The 18,527-nt window shown below is 34.1% G+C and overlaps 1 long non-coding RNA gene across 1 annotated transcript; it reads left to right on the plus strand.

The window, feature by feature from the left end:
* Positions 1-1,519: 1,519 nt before the first annotated feature.
* On the plus strand, positions 1,520-3,766 carry LOC128553777 (uncharacterized). Its single transcript, XR_008369437.1, has 3 exons — positions 1,520-1,646; positions 2,007-2,107; positions 2,564-3,766. It is a non-coding gene; the product is annotated as an uncharacterized LOC128553777 (long non-coding RNA).
* The last annotated feature ends 14,761 nt before the right edge of the window (positions 3,767-18,527 follow it).

The raw sequence follows: 18,527 nt of genomic DNA on the forward strand, positions 1-18,527 counted from the left end.
TTTTGTTAAGACTTTATTTTACTAATTTCTTTGGGGTTTTTATGCCCCCGAAGGGAGGCATATAGTTTTTGAACCGTCTGTCGGTCTATCAGTCTGTCCGCAATTTTCGTGTCCGGTCCATATCTTTGTCATCGATGGATGGATTTTCAAATAACTTGGCATGAATGTGTACCACAGTAAGACGACATGTCGCGCGCAAGACCCAGGTCCGTAGCTCAAAGGTCAAGGTCACACTTAGACATTAAAGGATAGTGCATTGATGGGCGTGTCCGGTCCATATCTTTGTCATCGATGGATGGATTTTCAAATAACTTGGCATAAATGTGTACCACAGTAAGACGACATGTCGCGCGCAAGACCCAGGTTCGTAGCTCAAAGGTCAAGGTCACACTTAGACGTTAAAGGATAGTGCATTGATGGGCGTGTCCGGCCCATATCTTTGTCATCGATGGATGGATTTTCAAATAACTTGGCATGAATGTGTACCACAGTAAGACGACATGTTATGCGCAAGACCCAGGTTCGTAGCTCAAAGGTCAAGGTCACACTTAGACGTTAAAGGATAGTGCATTGATGGGCGTGTCCGGTCCATATCTTTGTCATCGATGGATGGATTTTCAAATAACTTGGCATGAATGTGTACCACAGTAAGACGACATGTCGCGCGCAAGACCCAGGTCCGTAGCTCAAAGGTCAAGGTCACACTTAGACATTAAAGGATAGTGCATTGATGGGCGTGTCCGGTCCATATCTTTGTCATCGATGGATGGATTTTCAAATAACTTGGCATAAGTGTGTACCACAGTAAGACGACATGTCGCGCGCAAGACCCAGGTCCGTAGCTCAAAGGTCAAGGTCACACTTAGACATTAAAGGATAGTGCATTGATGGGCGTGTCCGGTCCATATCTTTGTCATCGATGGATGGATTTTCAAATAACTTGGCATGAATGTGTACCACAGTAAGACGACGTGTCACACGCAAGACCCAGGTCCGTAGCTTAAAGGTCAAGGTCACACTTAGACGTTAAAGGTCATTTTTCATGAAAGTGCATTGATGGGCATGTCCGGTCCATATCTTTGTCATTCATGCATGGATTTTAAAATAACTATGCATGAATGTGTGACACAGTAAGACGACGTGTCGCGCGCAAGACCCAGCTCCGTAGGTCAAAGGTCCTAAACTCTAACATCGGCCATAACTATTCATTCAAAGTGCCATCGGGGGCATGTGTCATCCTATGGAGACAGCTCTTGTTTTTCACTGAACATTCTGTAAATCCCTGAAATTGGATTGAAAATACTGCATTGCTTTATAATAAAGATGCTATATCATAAGCACTCACCACTGTGAATTGGAATTCAATTAAATTTTGATAAATACAATTTGATGTGAAGCATTATCTATAAGAAAGGATGAACTGTTTGGTCAGTGTTGATTCACCCCATTTTTTCATGAGAATTTAATACATTTCTTATCAACTGTTCTTGTTTTTGTTTGAAAAGTACAGTACTGCTGTTGGAAAAGGAGCAAACAGTGTGGTATCTATGTCTCACCATCACTTCAAGCATCATGGCTATGGAGAAAAGAATGTTTCATTACATATGCACAATTATAGTGGACGAAATAAGAAAAGTTGTAATAAGGTAAGAATTCCCAGTAAATAAAGAAATATTTATTAAGCACACAGAATTTGATGTTGAAATATTTAATTTCACAGTGTGATCATACACTTCAGTTTGGAAAGTCACTAGTTTCCAGTTTATATATATAATGTTCATAATTTTATGTAAATGAAAAATCCTATCTCCACTGATAAACATTGATTTACAATTTGAATATTGCACACTTGCACAACATACTGTATTAAGACATAGCTGTGTATGTAAGAAAATTACCTACATGTAACTGGTATTTATTTGTTTTAATAAAGTGATGCTATGTTATATTCTAAGGAATCACTATTTTGTTTAAGAATTCATTGTTTAAATATACCATTATTTTAGCTATGGAATGTGGCTTGTTATGATGGGTCTACATGATGAATTGGAGTACATTGAACCTGATGGAGGCAGGGCATACAGAATTCAGTCCTGAACATGTTTAGGTATATTTGGCTTAAGCCTTTTTAAGCAATTATGTTTTTTTTTTATTAATAATCAAGTATTGATAAAACTTGCTGCAGAGATCATGTCTGTAAAGAGGCCACTTAAATTAAAATACCACATTTTCTGTTTCTGTTTGTGTAGTTAAAGAGTGTATAGTTCACTGCAAGCAAGTTAAACAGAAATAACATAATTGTAATAAAGTAACTGTTTTTTCTTAACCAGGTTAAAGAATTATTTGTTAAAATGAAATCAAAATCATGGCCCTTACTTGATGTAGAATATGTGCGATGGTTTATTTTTTTTTTCATGAAAAGAGGTTGTCATAACTGTAATAAAATTCAAAATTTTATTTAATGTAATTATGTGTGGGCTGTCTTATGGACAGCTGTTGTTCAGGATTGAAAAAAAGGTCATGTGTTCTTTGTCTTAAATATTTGATACATTTATCATTACAGAATGTCTTCTGCATGACCTGGTACAGTATTCTTGGAATATAACTTCAACACAGAGACGGATATTAATATTTTAGGCAGGGGGTTGGCATGACAGGCAAATTCACCAGCCGTATTACCATTCCTGAGCTTGATGCCAGTCGACCGTGGTACCTGAATAATGAAATAGCGCCCCTTTGCCGCAACAGCAATGTATGCTCAAAACCAGCAGTGCCAAAGCTGTTAAAATTGAGAACTGCAGTCATTTAAAACGAAGAATGAATGGAAAATAGTGTTTAACATATAAAATAATAGAGAGAAAAAGCTCCGAAAGTTTAATTAATTTGGAAGTGTTTTTGATTTTTAGCTCGACTATTCGAAGAATAGTCTAGCTATTCTACTCACCCTGGCGTCGGCGTCGGCGTCGGCGTCACACCTTGGTTAAGTTTTTGCATGCAAGTACATACAGCTATCATTTAAAGGCATATAGCTTTGAAACTTATTTATTCTTTTTCTAGGTCAATTACCAACCTCACTGGGTCAAGTTCCATAACTCTAACATGTATTTTGAGCAAATTATGCCCCCTTTTGGACTTAGAAAATTCTGGTTAAAGTTTTACATGCAAGTTACTCCAAAACTAATGCAGATATTAAATTGAAACTTCACATGTGTCTTCGGGGTTATAAAACTAGTTGATAGAATCAAGTCCCATAACTCTGACATGTATTTTGGGCAAATTATGCCCCCTTTTGTACTTAGAAAATCCTGGTTAAAGTTTTGCGTGCAAGTACATACAGCTATTACCAAAAGGCATATAGCTTTGAAACTTATTTATTCTTTTTCTAGGTCAGTTACCAACCTCACTGGGTCAAGTTCCATAACTCTTAATATGTATTTTAAGCAAATTATTCCCCCTTTTGGACTTAGAAAATTCTGGTTAAAGTTTTACATGCAAGTTACTATCTCCAAAACTAATGCAGATATGGAATTGAAACTTACCATGTTTCTTCGGGGTTATTAAACTAGTTGATAGCATCAAGTCCCATAACTCTGATATGCATTTTGGTCAAATTATGTCCCGTTTCGAACTTAAAACTCTTTTGATATTTAACATTTTGGGTAATAATTTCCTGCTTCTGTGACAATATTTCGAATAGTCGAGCTTGGCTGTCTTACGGACAGCTCTTGTTTGAAGATGTACTAGACCCAAATTCCATATATCTGAATACCAAAAATGTTACATATTGTTTATGTGAACATTGAATTAACAACTTTATGTTGTCAGCAGTAATATGACACACTATATACATGTAAGGCTGAACACAGTATGAATGTGAAATTCCTCTAAAACACTAGAAGATTTTTCAACAATAATTGTAACATATATTGTAGTAATGTACATTTTTCATTACGAAAATTATATCATATAGATGTACGAATATTTTCTGCTGTATTCTAACTGCATGTAATCATTTCAGTCAGCAGTATCCTGTTCATTTCCCCTTTTCATGAACAATTAATTTAACCTGTCCGAAATCACAAAATATGTATAATTTGTAAAACATACACTGGATTTTTGTGGAAACAATTTAGTTTTTGTATGCCTAATTATATATATCATCTAACTTTTTAAGACGATCAAGACATTTAATAAGACAGTTTTCTAAAACTATTACTGTGTGTTAAATGAGATATTGTATTATGTTAACTGAATTAACTGCGTAACCATGGAAACATTTTTCTGTTGTTCTATATTATGTCTTGAAAAAAAAAAACATTGTTTGAAGAACACTTTTCATTGATGCATTTTTTTATTTTTACATGTAATGGTAAATGCTGAAAGTGTTCTACAATAACTTACTAGAAACGTCATTGTTGTTTCATTGAAGCATATACTGCAACTCCATTGTAACCATAGCAACAGAAATATATTGTATTATTTATGAATAATGATCTTCACAAACAAATTACATATGTTATTTTTCTAAAAGAATGACCTAAATTGGTTTTATTCCATAAAAATCAGACATAGCAAATATTCTCATTTTTATCTCCGTTTGCATGGCAACCATATTTTTTTTGGGCCTCAAATTATAGACGTTGCTTAGGGTTATATCTTAGCATATGTGAATGTTAATTATACGTTCTGATGTAATTGTTATAAGAGATTTTCCTGTTTCCATAAGGAAAATCAATTGGTTGCCATGGCAACAGCAGAATTTCAAATGAATTAAAATATGAGATTTTGCATTATGAGTTGTTGATCATTCATTATAGTAATATTTCAACAACATTTGATGTTGTGCCATTTTCACCTATAAGTGAACTAAGCCCTTTACTGTCCCTTGACAAAAGAATAAACTGAAGTTGAGGCCGCGGGTGCCCGATAGAAATTTGTGTCCGAGAAGGTTCCCTTACCGGATGTAGAGAGTCGAGAAGGATCCTGTGAGGCAAAGTTTTGTCGACAAAAGGGATCCCGTGCATTAACAAAATCGAAAGTAGGATGTTTTAAGGAAACATATGTCTGAAATCATTTGCCCACTACCTCTGACTACTGTTGAGAAGTTGGTAGTTACTTGCAGAAAACAAGTTTGTACTGGTACAAAATCCAGGACCATTGGTTAGGTTATATAACTCAAATACTGTTGAAAACGGCGTTAAACCCCAAATTAAACAAACGGTAGTGAGCTTACTATTCCATTTGAGTTATCTGCAAAGGAACTTGCCTTGCCTTGCAATAAATACATTTTTAAGACAAATCTTTAAGATCCCATTGGTTACTAAAAATGTTATAGAACGTCATATTAAATCAAACTGTAGACATTACTTTTTAAGAAATTCCTGGAGGAGCTCTTACCATTAGTAGCAAATTATATTTGTACATTACGAAATGTACTAAAGATATTTTTAATGATGTGCAAATAAGATCTACGCTAAAGAAACCTAGTCTGGAATCAACCGCCTAAAAACAACATGCTTGTATCCCGTCTCCCATTTACTTGGAAAGAAAGATGTAGACGGTAGCTGACATCCAGTAAGAGCACCATCCAGAAAAGAACAAACTGCTTGATTGACTGCAATCTAGGTACAAAAATATCATTTCACTGAATATGCACCAATGAATACCAAGTTTGACCTAGCAAAGTTTCAGATCAACATTATTCAACCTCTGTACTAAACTGCACGTATGTTACAAGAACCATGATCATTAACAGTCTGACTTTGTTGCCATTTCGAAGGTGTGGTGTCATTTATCTAAGCAATTACCTTCAAATGGTGTGTATTGATAGGGAGATATCGACACTAGAATGTTCACGAAAAACAGTGTACCTATGAGTTACAAACTGAATCCCAAAAGTTACATATGTTTACCGTTGGTGCAAAAGGATATGTTATGTAACAACTTGTTGTTACTATTCTGCATCTCCGTTGTTCTTTTCTTTTAAGGTGGAGTGCGACCTTTAACTTTTTTTTAGATAGATCTATGAAAAATTAACGGAAGAAAATTGAGAATGTTTCTGATTTATTCCAGTTTTCCGTTTGGCTCTTATTTAAACCACATTTGTTTGGTGTGCTGTCAAACTTGGCCACTAACGGCACTTTTTGGGCGTTATTTCTTGGCGTCATTTTCATTGTTTCTGTACGGTTTTCAGCATATCCCTGTTTTAGCTGGAAGCGGACGCAAATGAAATTTATATATTTTTAAAAGATTTAAAATTTCCTTTCCTGTGATATAAATTTCGTGAATGATCTATGACGTACCTTAAGATTATGACGCATTAAAGCGTCAGACTTATACAAAACGTAACGTAGAGTTTAGCTGGAAAATTGTCCGTTTTTCGAGAATAACATTTTTTCGTGTCGAGGAATTTTGTTTAAAATCCAATCATAAATGCGCAAATATATTTACTTGCGTTTGATTAACAAAAAGTTGTATGTCACCGAATTCGTTTTTTCAGTACCATCGATTTTGTTTCCCCAACCCCGAGCTGAAATACGACGTTATTTGGTAGTATTTTTAAAGTTACACTAAAGTTTCGGACGATTTCGGAAAACTTGGAACCAGTTTTCGAAACTTTATCGTAAAAATATACGTTCAATTAAGGCATATACTGAAATATAAAAAAAAACATCACATATACAGTAAATCGAATTATATATGAAAAATGAAGTAAACGCGAAGTTATTTGGTGGTATTTTAAAGTTACGCCGATAGTTTCGGACGATTTCGGAAAATTTGTACTAAGGAGCTTATTGTCGACATAATTTCGTTAAGTTATACGTTTAATGTTAGCATATACTGAAATATAAGAAAATAACAATTCGAATTATAATAGAAAAATGAAGTCCCGGCTAGTTATGAGCTGTGAACTTTCGGGGTTTTCTTTATAATTTATTATAATTAACTTAGTTAGCATTCGAGTTTAATGTGTAATTATGATTAAATTACCCCTGTCAGAAAGCGCATCATATGAAGAAAAAATGATTTTCAACTTTATAAGAATTCGATTTAATCGTGGGATTTACGGTGTTCCGTTAGGGCCAGCGCCTACTCCCTGTAAATGGGAAGCCCGAAGGTACGATGGTATGATGGCTAAGCGCGACAGACAATGGCGAAAACAACGACAGTACGATGGTGACAGTCTGTTGAACTACTCTTCGGAATCAACTGTTGTGCTTCACCATCGTAGTGTCGCGGTCCGCGATTCACCATCGTAGTATCACCATCCTAGTGTTGAGGTTTACCATATCAAAGTGTCGCGTTTCGCCAACGCACTGTCGCACGTGTATTTTTATGATGTTAACCTGACAACAAATATTTTTAACGTTCCATGGCTTGCAATAAGAGCTGATTAAAAATATTTTCTTACAAAACAATTAATAACAATTACATGTATTATTATTCGTTTTCTAGCTGAGAGGTTAATTTTGAATATAATTTTGTTTAGAAATAACATTCGGTCGGGTGGTATTCGTTTGAATTACACCCTACAGGTTGATATTTATTTTTCAAACCTCATGAAAACAATAGACCGACGGAGACTATTCTTGAACAGTACAACGCAAATAAGGTATATAAATAGAAAAAGAGGGTGAAGTGCGACAGTGCGATTGCAAAGCTCGACAGTTCGATGACGAAACTGCGATGGAGAAGCGTGACAGAGCGATGGCGACGCGTGCCAGTAGGATGGTGACACTACGATGGAGAAGCGTGACAGCTATGGTAGCACTACGATGGAGAAGCATGACAGAACGATAGCGATGTATGACAGTACGATAGTGAAGCGCGGCAGTGCGATGGCGAAGCACGACAGTGCAATGGTGACACTAAAATGGTTAAGCGTGACAGTGCGGTGGTGACACTTCGATCGCGAAGCGCGACTGTAAGATGGTGAAGCACGACAGTACAATGGCGAAGCAGTACTGCAGCACTTCACCATCGCACTCTCACAATTCGCCATCATTTTTTGTTTGGTTGATTGTTTGATATGACGTTTTTTTCCATTACATATCAGCTGAGCTGCAAATTTCTAACTGAGTGTCAATCGCGATTCTCTGCGACATTATTTGTGAACACATCTTCTACTGTAACTCGGAATAGTTGAGTGTTGCTTTTCGATCAAACCTTGCCGCTTGTTACACTTTAAAGAGTGCATATCCATTTCGACATCACAGTAAGCATGATATGTCTCCTGCAAAAACTTGAATACAACAAAGTCGGTACTGTTTAATAATTTTCTCTTTTAAGTTTTCTTTCTAATATGCAAAGGAAGAAACATTATATCAAGTCAGCAATCGAGCTCGAGTTACAATCAGAAAATCAGTGATGAAAAATATAGAGTATTTCTTTAAACTAAAAAAGAATAAATAGACAAACTCCGTTAACAGTAAAACTTTAACTTGTGGATAATTCTTTACCTTTCCTACATACAACAACAATCCGACATCTAAGGCGCACGGTTATGATATTTTACATTGATATCGTCCATGGATGTACGGTCTCGCTGTCCTTTAGAAAATTTTGAAACGGTAACATGCATGAGTCCATTATAACACATATTCACATTAAATACCAATAATGAAGATAATAAAAACTTTTAATGATGTTTTAATAGAAATAATTCCATTAAAATTACGTATCAAAATCGAATGCTAATAAAAATTATTATAATTGAAGTAAAAACCAAAAGTTCGCAACTCAAAACCAGCCGGGGCTATTTTTTTCTACTATTATTCTATTTACTGTATATGTGTTATTTCTTCTGTTTCAGAATATGCTTTCATTGAACGTATATTTTTACGATAGAATGTCGATAACATCTTCCATAGTACAACTTTTACGAAATCGGCCGAAATTTTAGCGCAATTTTAAAAATACCACCAAATAACGTCGCATTTCAGCTCGCGGGTGGGGAAACAAAATCGGTGGTACTGAAAAAACGAATTCGGTGACATACAATTTTTTGTTAATCAAACGCAAGTAAATATATTTGAGCATTTATGATTGAAATTTAAACAAAATTCCTCGACACGAAAAAATGTTATTCTCGAAAAACGGACAACTTTCCAGCTAAACTCTACGTTACGTTTTATATAAGTCTGACGCTTTAATGCGTCATAATCTTAAGGTACGTCATAAATCATTCGCGAAATTTTTATCACAGGAAAGGAAATTTTAAATCTTTTAAAAATATATATATTTCATTCGCGTCCGCTTCCAGCTAAAACAGGGATATGCTGAAAACCGTACAGAAACAATGAAAATGACGCCAAGAAATGACGCCCAAAAAGTGCCGTTAGTGGCCAAGTTTGACAGCGCACCAAACAAATGTGGCTTAAAAAAGAGCCAAACGGTAAACTGGAATAAATCAGAAATATCCTCAATTTTCTTCTGTTAATTTTTCATAGATCTATCTAAAAAAAATTTAAAGGTCGCACTCCACCTTAAGTATATTAAAGCTAAGTTAGGTACTGTCCCATACTTTGATATCAATGTGTTCTTGAACATGCTGAGAAAATCCAGCGACTGTGCAACTAGATATGTGAGAAACAGATGAATTTCAGGCAGTGTTATACTGTACGCAAAGCTGTATATTCACAATTGCAAATAATAGGTAAGATCCGACGGTACCTGGCTGTGATGCACCGTATTACACCATATTGTACAAATTACACCATATACAGAACACAGCAGCTCGCATCATAACTAGAACATTCGCTCATGGTCAGATTAGTTCTGTGTAGAGGGAGCTTCCATTATAACTAGAACATCCGACCATAGTCAGATTATCCCTGTATAGAAGGAGCTTGCAGCGAAATGCTAAAGTACAAAATACATACTTGTACTCAAAAGTTTCTATTCAATTTTCCACTCAGTCTTATGATTACAACATGATGGAAGTTTTTGCACAGGGACACAAGATCAAAAGACACTGTTTCATTAGAAGAACCAAAGTCTTAATTAAACCTTGATGTGTGTCAATTGAAGCAACCATCTGAATCTCACTGACCAAAACTCTGTTAATGGCTACCAATATGAAGTTCTTATACTCTGAAGTGTTTTGGTGGTATTTGTTATTGCAGTTTGGCAGTGTAAAGTTTCTTATATCTATTCTTTGAACATTACGCACATTTTAATCAAAAGTAGACCAAGTAATGTTTGGAATGTTGTATTGGAGGCTGCATTCTTTGAATGTTTGAATTATAGTCAAATTATCCTAATCACTTTTTGTTTAATACTTTAAAGAAGTTAAATAACTCATTCCCCAATAGGTTTTAGGATCACTTTGATTTTCCTCCATCTTTGAAATTATAAATTGATTGTAAGTGCATGATAAGTTCGATTGAAATATTACAACATGCTGGTAGTAAAAAGTCTATATTCTATATTCATCTTTGGAATATAATATATTTTATTTCAATTTAAGTGGAGATAACAATCTAAATGACAACAGACGTGAATTATTTAGTCCGAATATTACGTAGTATTCTCTAACGTATGGGTCAGAATATGTTTGCATACTATCTTTATTACAATCTGCTTTGTCATCTGGATTTAGATCATTCTTAACGATCTTTTATGTATTTTAACATTTTGCAAATATTTTAACAGATCAAGCTGTCTGTGGTATAAATAGCGAATCTGCAACAAAGGAAAGTATTTCAATTTTTGTAATTGTACAAGAAAAAATAAATAGCTAAAATTTATTCATAAAAGTGTCTATAATCAGTATTTGCATAAAAATGATTAAGACCATAGTTTTACTGGCTGAAAAATGTACAGAGTGTGTTTGGTCCTTACTTTTCTTCATCTATTTTATGAATGACTGCCTTTTTGAATAATAATAATGATAATAATAATAAATTCTTTTTTTAAAGAGGGTAACACTCATTAAGTTTCAAATATAACATACAAATCTTATTTTCAATGAGGCCCTCAAACATACACAAAACCATTTACTCATACAAATGAAAATGTCACAGTCATTTCATAGAGCAGACTTGTAAAGAAGATAAAACACATGTTAACAGTCAAATAACATAACTCTACACTGTATTAATTAAAAAAAAAGTTTCTAAGTAAATATTTAAATAAATTTACTGTGCTAGCACTTCTAATTAAGTAAGGTATATCTTTCCAAATTTCTACAGCCATAAAAGAAAACGATCGTTTAAGAAAATTTGTTTTAGGTCGAAGGTGCTGTAGATCAAATTTTATATTAGAACGAAGGCTATAGTATGTATTGTCACAATTTTCAATAGTGTCACAAATATAAGATGGTGCAAGCTTATTTAATGCTTTATAAACCTAAACACCAATGTTGTATTTAATTCTGTTTGGAAAAGGTTAACCATTTAAATTCACAAAAGAGCAAAAGAGAGTACTAGAGGCTGTCTGGAAGCTGCCCTCTTTTGAATTTTAAAGATTTTTTTCTATATATCTTTTAGAGCAGTTTCCCCATATAGTGGATGCATAGTCAAAAATCGGTAAAATGTACGAGTTTTAAATCATATTCTTCATATCAGCATTTAGATATTCTGTAAAAAAGATGCAGTTTAGAGTGCAGTTTTTCACACACCTTTTTCACATGTTGATCTCAACTTTTTATCAATATAAACACCATTTTTGATAATGGTACATTTTGAATACAGTTATCATTTAGAGTTAGATTTATGACTCTTACTTTACTTAATTTCTTCCTGGTACCAGTTATCATACTGGTTGCCTTATTTGGATGAAGAGCCATAATGTTAGACGTGCACCAATTATTAACTTTGATAATATCAAATTGCAATTTTTCGATATCAGATACGTTATGGTCGCTTACATGCATTGTAGAATCATAGCCATACATGTCAATGTTCGAGTTTTAAACAACCAATGGAAGATCGTTTATATATATTAAAAAGAGCAAGGGGCCAAGTATAGATTGATAAGACAGAATGTAGTTTTTACAAGAGTTGTTCGAGTCAAATTTTGTCTGAGGTTTAAGTTAGGCTATCTCCATCCGTTTCGAGATTTATACTTCATAGATTATTTCCGATTAGATATATCAAAGACGAAAGCGTAGTGGACTTTATGTCATATGTTGTTTAAGTATATCGTAAAATGATTGAATACAAAAAAAATACCTAAAATAAGATGCATGGATTCTCTTTTTGAGATGTCTTAAAATAAACTTTTTGTTTTCGGGAAACCAAATTGTCCAGAACAAATAGGAAACGTTCATTTTTTTTTTGAAATATTTTCCCTTTCAAAAACAAATATGTATCTACTGTCCACTGTCTATATTGTAGAGAGAATGAAACACATGTTTCGCTCCATGTTTCTAATTATGTTTATCAAAGTTAGTATCAACCATATTTATCCATAGAGCGTTCAGTGTGTAAAATGATACTAAACATCTGAATACAAACAAAAATAATAACAAAATGAAAACTGAAATTTGAACTAATAGATCTACAAATTAGATAAATCTACACTATTTTGATACCAGAACTACACAGAAGCCTACAGAAATGACTTTATAAAATTTGAAAGATAAATGTATTTTAGTTCCAATAGCATTGGGTTTTGGATATTTTAGTCTAGCTTTTAGCATTGTAGATAGTAAAAAAAAACATACATGTACTTCCACTCTGAATATTTACTTTTTCTTTCTGATTATATTTTTCATCAATTTTTCTACAGGTCATTTCAGTATACTTAATTAACATGATATGTTGAATGTATTAAGTACTAGCATGATTACAAATAGCTAAACAGTAACCTGCATAAAAAATCAGAGCAATTGCAACTAGGAACTGTAGAGCGTAACGAATTCTACGAGAAAAGGGGATAGAACACATTTGACAAGAGGAACAAATCACGTTGTGGCTGGAAAACTGCATTGGCGGAAATGCTGGCATATTACGTAAGGTTAAATTGTTGTCTTGTGATAATTAACTACGACACTATCCAATCAAATATGATGTTGCCAGTACAAGCTTCCAAACGATAGTAAATTGTTGAAAAGTGTGAAGGAAAACATATAGAACTCAGAGAAATATCAAGCAAACACAGAACATCTTAAGAACATTATTATAACTTCTTTTGTCAATTCCCGTAGAATTAATTTTTAATATATAGCCATAGTTTCATTACATTTTGCAAAAATGTTCATTAATATTAGTTTAGCATATCATAACCACTAGTGGAAACACCTCTTTGTTTTTTTCCCTACTTCCCGTACAGGTAACTTGTTACTAAATATTCTCTTCCTGTTAGAGAAGCAAAATCATCATTTTTGCTTTGCTTCTGGTGCATATTATACAATTATTGCCTCTTTGTTAGGTCGATAAGTGGATTTATTGACCTGATAAAAGCGATATCGACCGAGGGCGCAGCCAAAGGTTGATACAGCTTTTATCAGGTCGATAAATCCTCGTATCGACCGAACATAAAAGGTAACAACTGTTTATTAAATCCAGCCTACTCATTAGTATAAACATTATATACAAATATCTTCAGCCTTTGGTCATTTTTCGTGGTAAATTGTGTACGAGGTCGCATTGTTTTGACGTCAAACCAAACTACATCTAGACCAATGGAAAGGACTATAAATATGCATTTAATAATAATAGTAAATATAATATCATTAAATTTAATATGCCAATTTAAACTAAGATACTTTGCCTGAAATTCTACTGCTCAGATATTCCCTTGAGTTTGGTATCAGCAATTTATCAAACAATCGCTATTGGTATTTCTAAAGTGGTTCTAGGCAATTGTATTTGAAAGCCGTGGCTAGTTTACCTTCTAACAGTGCGGCAATAAACGTCGGAACCTTATGACCTTAACCTCCTAGCCATTTATTTAAAATTGTTTGTTTCTTTTGAAGTTACTAGGTCACCATAAAGAGCTTGAAAACCGTACCTGTTTTTCTAAATGACCTACAGTCCGGAAAACAATTTAAGTCTACAGGTTACGGTTACCCTGTCATTTGACCTAATGATCATAAGATAATAGCGATCTTTAGTCATAAGGTTTGCACTCTTTACCTATTATATTTTGTGAATAAGAGCTCGGATATAAAGATGATAGGTAAGGGTAGATTTCTCGGAAGCACGGAGCATCAAAAACCACGCATTTGCAAACAACAATAAGAAGCTGTAATGGAAAAAAATATTTCAAACGGGTTGCTTCAAACATCCAACAAGTACGATCAACTGAATAACAGAAAACGAACAAGCAACACATAAGAAAACAGAAGGGCACCGTTAGAGACTCACAAGCATACAAACGCACCCACACAAGTAGGAAAAACAATAATCAAGTAACGTCTGCCAAAACAAAGGGGAGCCACGAAAACTTACTAAAAGTAAATTTTCCCAGCAGGCATACGACGTCGAATCGACGTTTGATATTGGTTGAATTTAGCCGCGACGTCGTCGACCTAAATTCAACGTCGAAAAGAGGTTGAAACCCCGACGTCTAACAGACGTCGGTAGTAGACGTCGAATCGACGTTGGATATTGGTTTGATTTAGGTCGCGACCACGGCGACCTAAATGCAACGTCGAAAAGACGTTGAAACCACGACGTCTAACAGACATTGGTAGCAGACTTGGATACATGTCGGATTTTTTTAATATTTCGCAGCAAAAACACAATTATATTTTCTAATGATGAACCCGTTTCTTGAATGGACACATTTGTGTTTAACACAAAATCAGAATTTCAATTTTATTTTACAGGTTGAACAGGCACTTCTATAAAACTATGTCTGAATAAATAAAATTACCAAAACATCCGACTTGTAACGGAGGGAATGAATAGTTATAAGTATGCATTTAACAAACTAAATTGGTCTGGCGCAAGAATTTCATTTTAACTCAAGTTTAAACTATGATGTCAGATGATATACCTGGATCAAAACTGGAATATTAGTTACAAAATCTGACCCAGCGTTGAACTTTACACATGCTCAGTTAGACACACGCAACTCGCAGAGATGTTTACACATTCTCATGGTAATTTGATACATTCGCGAGAGTTTTGCAGACATTTAGAGCAACTATATGGCTTAATATTCAACACGATTTGTAGAAAGTAAGTATTTCAATATTTATTTCTTAATTATTTGACTTATCATATCAATTATTATCCGCCTTAGAAAATTCATACAATTCGTAAGAACAAAAAACTTTTAACTATAAAATAAAACTTATAAACATACTTGATAGAAGAGTTAACATTGAATATAATGTGTAAAATTTAAACTTTCAGAATGCCTTTGAAGTAACTGAACATTCACATTTTATATATTTCAGATGAAGTTTGCTCTGATAATTGTGATGATTCTGAGAGATTCAACAATCAAAGCAGAAAGTTCTTCACTGACTACAACGAATTTATGTTGACCTTATTTATCATGGCGATAGATGTCGATTGAAAAGAATTTTAATGTTACATTATAAATAAAATGATTTATAAAGATTAATTGATTAATGTTGTTTCTTGGAAAGAAAACCGATATTATAAACATCAGAAATATGACGTCTAAACAACGTCAGAAACCCGACTTTGAATCGACGTCGGAAAACCGACGTTGATTCGACGTCTAAAAAACTTACATTTTCAACCAAAATGCAACGTTGAATCGACGTCCGTATCCGACGTCGTATCAACGTCGTTACGACGTCGAATGCCCACTGGAAAGGCGGAGGGGATGCAAAAAGTAACGTAAATCCAGCCAAGGGAAAGGAGCGGACAATAAGGGGAGTGAGGCGGAGGAAAAACGCCTACAACAAACAAAAAAACATACGCAACAGACAATACAAGACAGACAAAACAACCATTTGAAAATAGGGGCACCGCCTTGGAAAGGTCAGTAGCCTAAGTAATGGAAACTGGGGGTTTAAACGCGTTTAGGGCATGCCAACTTCGCACTTATCCTATTTTCAACAAGTTAATAAACAATACAATGTAAATAAAATCCCCGCTGAGAAAGGTTCTAACATTAGTGCAAAAATATCAGATAAATAAAGCAAAGCATAAAATTAAAGTAAATTTAAGGTATATTTACACCAAAGTACTCAACAACTTGTCTGATGTCAGAGCAACAAGAGCCTAACTTTTAAGGGAACGACTAAGAAGACTGCAAGACAAAAATCAACTCACTCCCTCCGTTGTATGTAGGATTTAGGAGAAAAGCATCATGGAGTCTTACACTTTATTAGTCATCGCACCATCAAATAGGAAAGCGTAGCAATTAACTGTAGAGGGGTCAATCACTAGACATGCACTGTGCTTCACGATTTTCGCATCGTATCCTATTTTCATAAACTTTTAAACCAGCTTTACAAATATTTGATTAAAATAAGGGGTATGTTTAATTTTCCGAATTTTATCAACTACATCTCCATAGTATTTCGGGTGTGCAAGTCCAAATTTTAAAAGTGTTTTAAGGGGCGTATTGTATTTTTCTAACAGTTCCGACGATCTGTAGTAAAATTTACTAAAAACTTTCCGTAGCTTATAACAAAGGTAACCCTGTTGTAACATTTTCTTGGTGATATGAAGATTTCTGTCATTAAAATAATCTATCTTTGAGCAAACTCTTACAAAACGAATAAGCTGTGAAATATAGATACCGTATGATGTTGCTCGAGGAACATCTACATCAAGATGGGGAAAGTTCACAACTTCAAAATTAAAATCGTCCCTTTTGTCATATATTTCCTTTTCTATATTATTATTCACAATTATTAAATTTGAATCCAGAAATGACGCTTCTAAATCTGAAGTATTAGCCTTGTTAAGCTGTAACTCTTTAGGGTAAATATACATGTATTTCACCATTTCTGAAAAATATTTGTTGTCCATATTTAAAATATCATCAATATACATTGAGGCTTCATTAAAAGCTTCAATAATATCAAATTGTGTTTCAGTAGATAAACTAAGCATGAAATCTTATTTATAACAGTATAAGAATAAATCAGCAATGAGGGGGCGTAGTTGGTTCACATCGGGATACCAATTACTTGCCTGTAAGTGTTTTTGCCAAATTTGATAAATATATTACCTAGTAGAAACTTTAGAGCTTCACAAACCTAATCATAACTCCATAGGTTGTATCTCTTAAACGCACTGTTAGAAAAGAATGCTCTAGTTTCATTAGATGCCAGATAATTAACGTTTTCTCTTGCTACTAATTTGTCTTTAATAAGATTATGTGGTAAATTAGTATAAAGAGTTGAAAAATCATAATTTCTTATCTTCGAACTAAGAAGTGTTTGTTTTATAGCTTTTTGATAACATCTCCAGAGTTCTTGATGGACCAAAACAGATTTACACCCGAGTTGTCACCCTGTGACCATGAACTAAGAGCTACTGATCGAACTCGAAATAAACAGGGATCGTCCCTTAGTGGTATTTAGTGATTACAATACGCTAATATGTGAAGTCTGAATGTTCAGCTGTTATGATTTATAACTTACTGTTATGATTTATAATCATTTACAGTCTCCAGATCACCTTGCTCTTTGACATAGTTAAACGGAGTTTACCAAAACTGAATAGGGTTTCACCACAAATATTTCAAAGTTATTAACGTCATGCCTTACTGCTGTTAAAGCCCATGTGAAAAGATATTGTGACAAAGTATACGAAAACTCGGGTAAAAACTTATTTTGGTCGGTAAAAAATTCTGGCGAAATCCTGGATAAATTTAGAAAATAAAAATTACAGGGTGTCTTCAGTCAGTACTTACGATTTTTCCACTCTTTATACTACTTTACCTCATAACTTAATAAAGGAAAAACTTACTGCCCTAATTCAAAAGACTTTTGCCAGGGAAAATGCTACTTTTCTCGCTTGCAATTTCGATAAAGCATTTTTTACTAGTTGCATTGTAAAGAATTTTACTATGTGGACCTGTGACGAAGTTTGTAAAGCCCTTTCCTTTATATTGAACAATATTTACGTCAGGTTTGGGAATGCCGTTTTCAGACAAGTAATTGGTATTCCCATGGGAACAAATTGTGCACCCCTTGTTGCAGATTTGTTTTTATATTGTTATGAAAGAGATTTTATGTTGAGCCTTTCTCAAGATACACAGGCATACATGATAACTGCATTTGATAATACATCACGCTATCTGGATGACATACTTAATATGGATAATCCGTTTTTAATCAGTTAATGGAAAATATATATCCCAGGGAGCTGCAGTTAAATAAAACTAACAACTCGGATAATACTACTTCATTTCTAGATTTACATCTCTCTATTTACGACAAGTTCATACATACCAAAATTTATGACAAGAGGGATGATTTTAATTTCAGTATTGTAAATTTCCCACATTTGGATGGAGATGTACCCCAGGCTACATCTTATGGGGTAAATATTTCTCAGTTAATTCGGTTTGCAAGAGCGTGTAGTCATGTTGAAGATTTCAATGAACTTATATATTACAAATAAGCTTCTTTAACAGGGCTA

Source organism: Mercenaria mercenaria, unplaced genomic scaffold (assembly GCF_021730395.1).
Source record: "Mercenaria mercenaria strain notata unplaced genomic scaffold, MADL_Memer_1 contig_4311, whole genome shotgun sequence".
NCBI classification, from domain to species: Eukaryota; Metazoa; Mollusca; class Bivalvia; order Venerida; family Veneridae; genus Mercenaria; species Mercenaria mercenaria.